The sequence below is a fragment of the Rhinolophus hipposideros genome (genome assembly GCF_964194185.1).
Source record: "Rhinolophus hipposideros genome assembly, chromosome: 12".
NCBI lineage: Eukaryota > Metazoa > Chordata > Mammalia > Chiroptera > Rhinolophidae > Rhinolophus > Rhinolophus hipposideros.
In genome coordinates, this window is record NC_138058.1 from 15811566 (window position 1) to 15823835 (window position 12270).

The window sequence follows — 12270 nt, forward strand, 5'->3', positions numbered from 1 at the left end:
CAGGCCCCCTACACTGAGTCCTGCCCCCGAACACTATGTTGCCTCTGACAATGAGACAAACTGACTGCAAAACCTAGAGTGCCATTCAGAGCCACATCTGCCAGGCTCTGAGAGGTGACACTCAAGCTGGCCCCTAAGAGCTGCCTCCTGAGTAGTAGTTGCTGAGGGAAACAGAGTTGTGAATCTGGGGCTGCTGCCTGTCATGAGTGAGACAAGGATTGGACTGGACACTTCCCAGGCTGACTGAAGGCTCCAGGAGAACAACCTGCTCTCAGCTTCTGGAGGGAGCAGCTGGCACTGCGTCTCTTAGTCTTTTTTTTTTTTTTTTTTAATGAGATCATGGTATTCAATAGCTTAGTACATTAAGTGCCTGTCTGGTTTTATTTCCCTTTTAGGAAGATGCAAAACATCTGGTTATCTCTTTTACCTGGAGGCATTATTTAAACATCAGCTCCAACACCACCATAAAAAGCGTAAAAACAACTGACTGGGTCAGAGGGAGGGTGTGAACTAGCATTTACCGCACCTTCCAGGTTCCCAGAAGTGTGGGTGTTGTTCCTTCTATTCCTTATAATAACCCTGTGAGAAAGGTGTTATGTATGGTCCATATTTTATATATAAAAAGTGTATGGCTTGTAGAAGCCATGCAAGAAGGGTAATCTCCAGAGATTAAATGTGGAAAGGTGTGCAAGGGAGGGTGAGGGAATGGGGGGGGGGGTTCCTTCTGCTTTAGCAAGAGAAATTGCCACCTATGCCATGGCATAGGCAGTCAGAGACAGGAAATTATCTGGTAACTTCCCTTAGACTAGTAGAGTGGACCAACCTGGGATCACAGGATGTGACATCTCTCAGAGGCAAATGTAGAGGAGGGGCCACAACTGTTTGCAGAGAAGAGTGAGTCCCCAGAAACGGGAGGATGGTGGATAGATACCTGGAGCAGCCTTGAACCAGTACCCTGGGGTTACTGTGGTACTACACAGTGGTGGGGGGAGCAGGGGGGGCACAAGGGGGGAAGGCCCAACACATTCACTAATGTTACAAATACAAGGTCTGACAATTAAGTTCATGAACTTGTTGCAATGATGTTACTAAACTTTTTTGATATCAGAGGGATTATTCATTATGAATTGGCACCAACTGGGCAAAGAGTTTACTATGTGGAAGTGCTGAAAAGGCTGCGTGAAAAAGACGACCTGAACTTTTCACCAGCAATTCATGGCTCTTGCATCACGACAATGCACCAGCTCACAGGGCACTGTCTGTGAGGGAGTTTTTAGCCAGGAAACAAATAACTGTATTAGAACACCCTCCCTACTCACCTGATCTGGCCCCCAATGACTTCTTTCTTTACCCAAAGATAAAGGAAATATTGAAAGGAAGACATTTTGATGACATTCAGGACATCAAAGGTAATACGGCGACAGCTCTGATGACCATTCCAGAAAGAGTTCCAAAATTGCTTTGCAGTGTGGACTAGGCACTGGCATCAGTGCATAGCTTCCCAAGGGGAAGCTTCGAAGGTGACCATAGTGATATTCAGCAGTGAGGTATTAGCACTTTTTCTAGGATAAATTCACCAATATAAATTCACCAATTTATTGTATATAAAGCCCCAATGAAAAAGGCAACTTTCATAGCCCCAAACCATGAATATGCTCAACACAGCTGAGTACTGAAGACTGAGCCAGAGCCTCCATCACCTGGTGACCTTTGGAGTTATTTTCTGTGGGGTCCTTTGTCTTCCAAAAACACGGGTCATTCTCCTCCACCTCAGTCTTTTTCGGGCCATAACTAGCTTCCCCAAAACTCTCCTTTCCTTCCGTAAGCCTCAGGTCCCTGCTTTTCTCTCCTTATAGTACTAATTCTTGGGACTCTTCTCTGCCCCTCCACTAGGCTGCAGAGTGGGACACAATGTTACAATGTCTTTAGCTGCATTCCAGAGTCTCAGGGAATCTTGCTCTCTCCTGGTATCTTGGATTTTTCATCTCCTATTAAAAAAAAAGAAAAGTGTACCTTTCCTAGAAGACAGCATTTCCGTCAGAAATAAGATTCTTAGAAGTGGTAGAGAATGGCTAGCTAGCGTGAGAGTGCTGGCTACCTAGGGGAAAGAAAGCTGTCAGCCTTCAGAAGGAGAGGGTCACAGAGTGGGGAGGGAGGGACATCTAAATCCAGCTGTTTTATTCATGGTTTTGAAACAGAAGGGCAACTGAGTCCGGGGCTCATGCAACCTGTGCCGCTCAGCCAATAGACTGACACAGGAGTTGGGCTATAGGATATGTGTTTATTGTCAGAGCACCAGTGATCTGAGAAGGCAGCAAGTTAACACCTGACAGCCTTCCTTTGTGGGGTTTTCTGTGGAGGCTTAAATGAAACAGGTCTGAGTCAAGGGTAGTGGACCCAGCTTCTGACTCTATGAAGCCCAACAACAGTTGAGGTGCTCAGAAAAACTGCAAAGGGTCCCTTTCATTTAGGAGCTAACTGGTCTGTCAGAGACCCCTCCCTGTCCAAGTTTCTAACAGTACTTGGTCCCCTGGCTTTCTAGGGTTACAATGTGTAGAGGGGTCGGCCTGAGGGAGGTGCCGGTCCCCCATATTTCCTAAGTGCCTGCTGAACCTCTCCCAAGTTAACAACACAGGACATAACAGAATTGAGGTTAGTCTTAGCAATTAGATCCAGGGCTTAGAGGTCTCCTTACAAAACTTTTCCAGAGTCCTTTTGAAGTCGGATTTGCTCGTTTTACATTTCCTCTAAGATATAGACCAATGGTAATGTACAGGCTTGAGTATAATACCAAATTTAGGGGCTTTATTTATCCCCACAACCAAGCAATTTTCAGAGGAAATAGGTCCAGAGTGAGTGGTCAGGACAGAATAAATGGCTCCCATATCAATCAAGAAATTAACAGGGTTACCTGCCACATCAAGGGTCACCCACAGTTCCTCCCCTGTGCTTGGGAGCTGCTGGGAACCTCAGGCCCATCAGTCGATAGCCATTTGTGGGGAGTAGTTGGTCCCTGCTCCCTTCAGAACAGGGGCAATCCCTCCTCCAGCGCCCTTTTAGTTTGCATGGGGCATGGCTGCTTTGAAGGACTGGGACACTCCTTACTCCTGTAGTCTGGGTTTCCGCATTGAAAGCAGGCTCCTTTACCTGTTGTTCCTTTTCTGGGGTTTCTGGGGTGGCCCTGAGGTGGCTTCAGTTTGGGTTTGTCCATAATTGTGGCCAAAAGTCTGGCCTCTCTCCAGTCTTGTCTTCTGGTCTCACTGTCTCTTTATTCCTCGTTTTCCCTGTCTCAGTTGTAAAAGACATTTAAACAAATTCCCTGGCCTTCTCCAGGACCCGAGCCTCTTTATCAGGGATGTAACAGTGAGCCAGAACCATCATAATATCCTGAAAGGTTAGGGGAAACTCAGGCCAAGCTTCCTTACACTGGCCTATATCTGACGCCTAGGAGCACACATGAACTCTAGCAGTCCCCAAATACAGAGGTTTACGTAATTATTAGCAAAACTTAGTTCTTAGATTTAGTTTTCTTGACCAACCAAAGATCTAACCAAGACAATATAAAACATAGAAATTGTTCTGATGACACATATAATCTTTGCTTTTTAGGCAGAAAACTTTTTCATAATATCAGTAGCAGACCAATAGTCTAACAAACTTTGTCCAATTTAGCAGAGAGAGAAAACTTAGCTAATTTTGTACCAGCTACTTTTGATATTCAAATTTACTTAGTTAATTGTAGTTAGCTTCACCATACCTAAAATTCTCTCAAGAATTTTCTTCACAAACTTTCTACTTTCTTCCCAGTCCCTCTTAGTTTGTCTCCTCACTCATCCAGAAATAACTATCCTTAGGACAAACTACTTTCTTTCAGTTCTTTCAAAAATGTGTTTCTATACCTTATACTTCCCTTGAAAACACTCATCATTTCCTTTCATATTACTTAGAATCCATAACCTTCACCAGAACCTTAATTTTTACTGACAACTTAAAACAAGCAATTAGCATTTCCATTGGAAAATCCAGGAACATATTTTGCAAACTTCAAAAGCATAGGCTTTTAAAATAAAATACAAGATCTATTTATTAACAGATCTTAATTTATCTTTTAATGTTTCTGTGACAAGAAGCCAGAAATAGATTAACTCAGACCTACCTAATAATTAATATTTCAGCATTTCATTATTTTGAAATACCTATATATTCAATAATTTTTTTAAAATTTATTTATTTATTAGTTTCAGGTGTACAAGACAAGGTAATACTTAGACATTCATCATTTATATCCCTCACACTGTGAACCCCTCTCCCCCCATCCACTATCCCTCCGACCTCACACCCAGCCATCACATTATATATATAAAATTATAGTTGGCATTCATTAATGTTTAGCTTCTGGTGTACAATGCCATGATTAGGCATCCACAGTATCCCTGAGATGGTCTCCCAAATAGGACGCATGTCCATCGGATACCCAACAAAATCTTTACAACATTATTGAATATGTTCCCCAAATTAATTTTCAAACAACCCTGAGGCCATCTTGTGGTTACCAGCTGCTTCCTAATCCCTTCACCTTTCCCCTTATCCCCAACCCCGCCCAGATATTCAATAATTTTTATTATTTAACACAACTTATCAAAACTAAAATCACAAGTTACCAACACATGCTGGGAAACTACATCAAAGCATCCACATCATATAATTATTACTGGCAAGTTTCATCTAAAACCTTATTTTGGTTACTTCTCATTAGTTCTTAACTCTGTGAGATTTTCAAATTTAATTATTACCCAAACTATTTTCTTGACAAATTTTGTAACAGAGATAATATGAATTTATGTTTGTAAACCCAGATAAAACAAAAGATACCATATTTAATGTTAATAAACTTAAGAGACATGTCTATTTAACCAAAAGTTAAACCAGCCTTAGTATCAAATATTTTCTTAGGTCATGTGATCCTGAAAAGTGCTTGGGTCCGTTTTCATTATTTATTTTTGATTTATATAGATGCTTCATCTTTTTTCTTTAAGCCAATTACATATTATAATCTGGTAATACCATCTGGTGGCAAAGACGTTATATTACATATAAAACAGAAAAAAACACACAGATATCAGAGATTATATATATAAACAAAACTACCATAAATTGCAAAGCAGATAGATTCAAAAAGGCAAGAACAAAAGGGTGGAGGTCTGGTTTGAGTGACTAGCTGCTCTTGTTTTTAAAAAATGCCCTTTTTTTTCTTCAGTTACCTCAGCCTCAGGCAGTAGTGACTGTTTACACTTCAGGTTATCTGCAAGATCTTCAAAGTTACTGAGAGTGGATTAGGACATGGGTGGAGTCCTCTTTTCTCTGACCTATCAGTTTAGTTCCCTTCTTTTTAGAGTCTATCATAAAGGCTTACACATAAGAAATTTCATCCTATTTCCCAGACCTCTAACAGAACAATGCCAGTTGCAAAATAGCATAATAATTCAATAAACTATTGAGTGACTTGCGCTTTCCAGAATCTAATGTATACTTTGACCAAGCAGTACTGTAATAAAACATTAATTTCTTATAGCCATAATTTCACCAATGGCCTAATATTTTGCCCAACGGGCTCCCAGCTGGTATTGAAAGCTTAGATCCCATTATTGAGTTAGAACAGATACAGTTGCTCTTAGTACAGATCCAAACACACAGACACAGGATCCAAGTATTCCCTGGATCAGACAGACAAAACCAGAAAAAAACAGATTTGGATCCAAATACGAGACACCAGAAACGAGACCTAGCTAGGGGCCAGATTTGGACGTGACGTTGTCTTACTCCATGTACACGGTCTGTTGACCATCAGACAATCAGCCAGTGGGCTAAAACCAGAAACCAGGTGTGGCCTTAAGAACACCAGATGCCCAAAGGCTGAAACCAAATGTGGTGGCTTTTACAGTACGTCAGAAGGGCCCTACCTCCTGGGGAACAATGTTGCCAACCACAAGCAGGCTTCCAGAACCAGAGCAAACTTGTAACCAGGGCCCCTTACTGGTGGGGGTATTATGCCTTGCTGGATATTACAGCCTCACCTATTGGTGCCAATAGGTCAGGATGATCCCCAGGTGGCCCTCAGGAGGCGCCCCAGATGGTGAGTGCAAAATCCTTCGGTGGCACATGCGGGGACCACCCCACTTTCTGAACCAGTAATTACAGGAAGGAAATCAGAGCAAACACTTATTCTATCCCAAATGAGCAGAAGGGCATCTGTAACAGGTGAGCCCTGGCACAAACCCCACCTCAGTGAGCAAAATTGCTCGGCAGCTGCTTCCAGAGGTTGGTCTTATGCCAAGGAATCCACCCAGTCCCAGGCAGCTCCTGAGACCCTCCACAAGCCAAAAGACTTACTGGAGGAACCCCGAGGTCATACCACCATGCAGTCGCCAGAAACCAGAGGGCAACCCAGTCCAGGGCTCGTGCTGCCTGTTCCATTCAGCCAATAAATGGACACAGGAGTTAGTTGGGCTATAGGATAAGCATTTAGTCAGAGCACCAGTGATCTGAGAAAGCAGCAGGATAACATCTCCAAAAATTGCCTTAACATTCTCAGACTGTTTTGGAGGTATTTAAGGGAAAATCTGGGGTTCCTCCAGAGGCTACTTGACGGTTAAGGAGGTCTGAATGGAGTCTTCTCTCTGGCAACAAGGTTCTGGGGGGCGGGGGGAGGGTATCAGCAACCCAGGAACAATGATGGGAGTAGCCTGGAAACAGGCTAGACCACAGAGGTTGTGATCAATAAGCCTAAGGGTGTTGATCATAAATTTCAGGGTAATTTTCTAAAACAGGGCACTGGGACAGAGGACATTCCGAGCTCAAGCTGCAGGGGGATGATCTATTGTTAAGTTGTAGGTAGGTCAAGGAAAGGTGAGGCCAGGGACGCACTGAGGCCTCTGCTATGGGGGTCCCCAAATGGCCCTGTTGCTGACTCTTGCTTTCACCTCAGACTTTTTCCTGGAAGGGATATCTGGTAGGTACTATGATGCACCAACCAGAGCCCCTTTAGTGAAGGAAATGCTACCTTTCCGTGATCTCCCCCCAATCTTTAGGATTTTCCTGGATCCATGATCATGTCCTTCCCAGGGCTGCTCACACTTAGTGTTACAATAATCCATGGTTGGTGGGGGGTAGCGTGCTTGTGGTTGGCAACATTGTTCCCCAGGAGGCAGGGCCCTGCCTTCCTGCTATGTTTGGCAGAGTGGGGGATAGAAAGGGGCCAAGAGAGTGAGCCAACTGGGTGGGAGGGTATAGCTGTCTGACCATCTTGCCCAATTCAGGGCAATTCTGGAGGGCATTGGCTATGACTGTCTTGGGGCTGCATTGCAGCTGGACCTTTCCCTGTTTGTCAACCTTACTCTCCTCCCTTCCCTTCAACAGGAGTCAGCCCCAGTGACATGAGAGAGCTGCCTCAATACAAAAGCTTTAAGCCTCCCTCATTATAGAAATTTTAAGTCTCCTGATCCCTAGTTTCTTAGCTCCTTAGCCCCGGGCTTTGATTACTCTTCTAATCAGTTTCTGAATCCTAGACTAAAGATTGCTCCTAGCCTGAATCACCGATCTCTCACCTCTGCTTCAGATAACTACTTAAAAGCCTGTGACTTCCCAACATCCCCCAAGCGATTCCGGACCTAACTCTTGGATATTTCCAACCCAGAGACCCAATAGGTTTTAACATTCCCCCAGGCCAGTATATTTGTTGATTGTAATCATTGAAGCCTAATGTTCTTTCCAACGCATTCTGGGCCCAGCTCTGGGACAATCGATGACACCTAAATGACTGGTTGAATGGCCACAGGCTCTGTAGAACTAACGGATTTATTAATTAAAATCTATTTTTCCTCATTCAGGGGCTTTGGGGATACAGAGGATGCCCCAGCAAGATTGCCAGTCACAACCAAAGAAGCCAACAGGGTCTTCCAGACAGATCTCGAGACCCCTTCCTCTCACCTGAGATCAGATAGGGTGAGAGTTCCGTGAATCCCCCAATAGGTAGGGACAGCTCTATGCCCCTGCCCAGCAGGAAGCAGATACAGAAGAACAGGCCTCCTGTCCCTCAACCTTCCATAGATATTTTATGGGGATCATGTCTCTCAAGGGAAAAACAAGGCAGGCAGTTAGATATAGGCATGGGTCTCTACATTACAGCCCAGAAGACCTCCCCTCTCAGTCCAAAACTTCCCCTTTCCATTGTAAACAAATGGGTACAAGATACCCAACTAGATCAAAGGGGCCATTCACACCTCAAAGTTTAAAAAAGACAGGTAATAGCCTCTTGTCAATCACAGGTGTGAATCAGGTGGTCCCATACCCGAAAGGAATAGCCCTTTTGAGAGAAAACCATAAAAACCACCAAAACCTCATTAGTCGGGGCCCTGGAGCCATTTTCTACCGCTTGGATCCACTTCTATTTCTTTGAAGTGTACTATCTCTTCTTTCACTACTTTATTTCTGTCTCATTCAATTCTTCCTTCGCCAAAAACCTGGACAGTATGCCTAGAAAGACTCTATCTCCGGTAAGACCTGGGGGACTCTTGCAGGGGGTACTCACAGCCTCCTTCCTAGGTGGCTAAATCTGCAACGGGGCTCAAGTATGGGGAAAAGAAGTTGTATTTGGAAACTGATATGGGAGAGCCACTTCAACTTTCCATAGAGATTTTATGGGGATCACGTCTCTCAAAGGGAAAACAAGGCAGGCAGTTAGAGATAGACATCAGGTCTCTGCATTACTGCCCAAAAGACCTCTCCTCCCCACTGAAAACTTCACCTTTTTATTGTAATTATCTACCCCTATGAGAAACAAATGGGTACCCAACTAGATTAAACCGGCAACTCATAGCTGTGCAGTAAAGGCCACAATGACCTTCATTTCACCTAGGCCTCATTATACCATCATTATAATATTATACACATGCCCGGAAGTTCATTGATATTATAACAGACTGAATTCTGGGAAGGAACATGTGCAGTCTAAAAAGATGAGGTAATAGCCTCTTGTCAATCACAGGTGTCAATGAAGTGGTCCCATACCTGGAAAGGAACAGCCCATTCTAGAGAAAAAAAGGATAAAAGCTCCAAGTCCTCGCCACTCAGGCGCCCCCCCCCCCTTTTTTGAGCCCCGGGCCTTGGTCTTTTGGGCTTTTGAGCCTTTGAACTTTTTGAGCTCTGAGCCTTGCTTTTGCTCAGAGCTCACTCCCAACTCTTTGAAGTGGACTTTTTCTCCTAATAATGCCACCTTGGGCTCTTGAGCCATTCTCTACGGCTCGGGTCCGCCCGTATTTCCTTGGAGTGTACTATCTCTTCTATAAAATGCTTTTTCACCGCTTTACTTCTGTGTCTCATTCAATTCTTTACTCGAGACACCAAGAACCTGGAAACAACTCTGAGAAGGGCCCACTCTCTGTAACAAAAGCATTTCTACTAAAGAAGAGACCACAGCTCCTGACATTCCCGTAAGAGTACAATGCCGATGAAACCTCCCCTTCAGAGGTGCCCTGTGGATCAATCTCTCAAGAACTACAATAGGCTTTGAGGAGGGCCCTGTATGTGCATTTCAGAAACTTCTTTGACCTCATTCTTTTTTTTTTTTTTTTTTATGTTTCTTCCGAAATACTCTTTATTTTATTTTTATTTTTTTTTATTCATTAGTTTCAGGTGTACAAGACAAGGTAATACTTAGACGTTCATCATTTATATCCCTCACACTGTGAACCCCCCTCCCCCCATCTATCCCTCCGACCTCACACTGAACCATCACATTATATATATAAAATTATAGTTGGCATTCATTAATGTTTAGCTTCTGGTGTACAATGCCATGATCAGGTATCCACAGTATCCCTGGGGTGGTCTCCCAAATAGGACGCATGTCCATCGGATACCCAACAAAATCTTTACAACATTATTGAATACCTTGACCTCATTCTTTAGGGCAGGCAGCTGAGCTAGCAGTGTCAGTCTCTGTAAGGGGAGAGGAAAGGAGCCCGCCTCTGCTCACCTCAGTCAGTGGTGTTAGCTAGTTCCTTCTTAGAATTGTGCTGGGTGATTCTATCTTTCCTTGAAGCTGCACTTCAGATGAAAATATTCCCAGCCTTTCTGATTAATGTCTTCTAGTTTTTCAAAAGCTGAACATTTGTCTGAGGGTGTTTCTGATTTGTGTCGTAAAAAAGTCCCAAGGATACAAGCTCCCTATTCTCTACATTTATTCTGTGAAGGGACTATACACCCGCAGTGGGGCTGAGGGTTTAGGCTGGCTGTCAGCCTCAAGGCCATAGCCTCTCTCCCATACATTTCTCTCCACACTTGTATCACTGGGGATGAAGCAGCTATTTTTTCCCTTTAGAAGGCAGTTTTTCTCTAGGAAGAGGTTGTCAGCACTGAGTCTATAATACATGCAATGGACTGAATGTTTCTGTCTCCCCAAAATTCATATGTTGAAATCTTGAACCCTGAGGAAGTAATTAGGTCATGAGGGTGCTATCCTCATGAATGGGATTAGTGCCCTCATAGAGGGGACCCCAGAGAGCTCTCTTGCTCTCCTTCTGCCATGTGAGGATATAAGATAGCAGTCTGCAGCTTGGAAGAGGGCTCTCATCAGAACCTGGCCATGCTGACACCCTATCTTGGACTTCAGAACTGTGAGAAATAAACTTCTATTGTTTATAAGCATCCAGCAGTCTACGATACTTTGTCATAGCAGTGGAGCTAACTAAGACACAAGGGAAGGTTTTGTAAATTCCATTTCCACGTGGCAGAGTCAGACTGCCTAGGTGAATACAAACAGAGCTTTGGCACATTCAGATTGTAGCAGGAAAATACTTTGTAATATTAACTGATGCTTTTCCTTTCACTATTTCCTTCTATTCTTTGACCTTCTACTCACCAATATTTACACCTCTTCCCTTCACTAATTTCTGTTTGGCATTATTAGTCCATTGCCCCAAGAAAGAAATGTGTACTTCAAAGCCCTGAGAATGACAGAAATAATTTAGGATTAAAATGTGAGCTAATGTCTCCAAGACCAGAAAAGGATCCCCAGGCTACGGAAGAGACAGGAAGCCCAGGGAACTTTGGTGTTATCCCCTCACTCCCTCAGTTTGGAAGTGGAGGCAGCAGGTGAGTAGTCAAAGGAGTCACTCGAAAAGTTTGAGGAATACAGGAAGCAGGATAAGCTTTGGGTGGTTTGTTACACAGCAGTAGAGAACTTACACAGTGGTATTGGGAAGTTTTTCAGCAGACATAAAGTTTAGGGGTGCATTGTCCCTGTAATATTCTCTATTCTTTAATACTTGTCACTCTTTGCCTCTGGTGTCCATTTATTCACGGTGCTGACCAATGCTGTAAATGGTCACAGTTAATCCCACACACTCTGCTGCCTGTATTAGTCTAGTTGGGCTGCACTAACAAAGCACCACAGACGGAGTGGCTTAAACAAAAGAAATTTATTTTGTCACAATTCCAGAGTCTGGGAAATCTAATATCAAGATGAAGCTGTTTCAGTTCCTGGTGAGCACTATCTTCCTGGCTTGTAGGCAGAGGGCTGCCTGCCTTCCTGCTATGTTTTGCAGGGTGGAGGATAGAAAGGGGCCAAGAGAGGGAGCCAACTGGTTGCAAAATCCAGCTAATTATGTCTAGGTAGGCAAGGATGTTTCCTATGGCCCAACATCACACCAGAATGGTTCTCATGTACCTCAGAAGAGACCAGAGGTATCTGACAGAGCCAGAGCAGAAGGGACCTTGCAGGTAGGAGTAAGGGATAATGCAAGAATAGCCTCGGACAGCAGCTGAGGACTAGATGGAAGGATGTACACATCAGGGGATGCCATCACGGTCGGAGGACCCAAGTGCTCCTTCCACCTTATCCACCTCACCGTAGCATTACTCCAGAAATTTAGACAAAATTCTGATAAAAGGAGATGGCAGAAACCCCACCAAAGTCTTGGTCAGACTCTTCTCCTTTCTGGTCTGATTGGCTTACACACATCAGCGACTGTAGCTGAACGATTTATTTCCTTAAAAACAGTAAGAGACTTGATTCCAACAAATTGAACCTCATTCCTTAGCTCACACCTGTCAAGATTCTTGGTTGCAAAGAGCAGAAGTCACTTCAGGGTAACATAAGCAACAAGGACACTGCCTCTGGGGCTGTTACCATGGACACTTGTCACCTTGGCTGCTAGTCTTCCTGACCTGTCCTGATCATAAACCCTAATTGTTCCTGATTCCTCCCACATT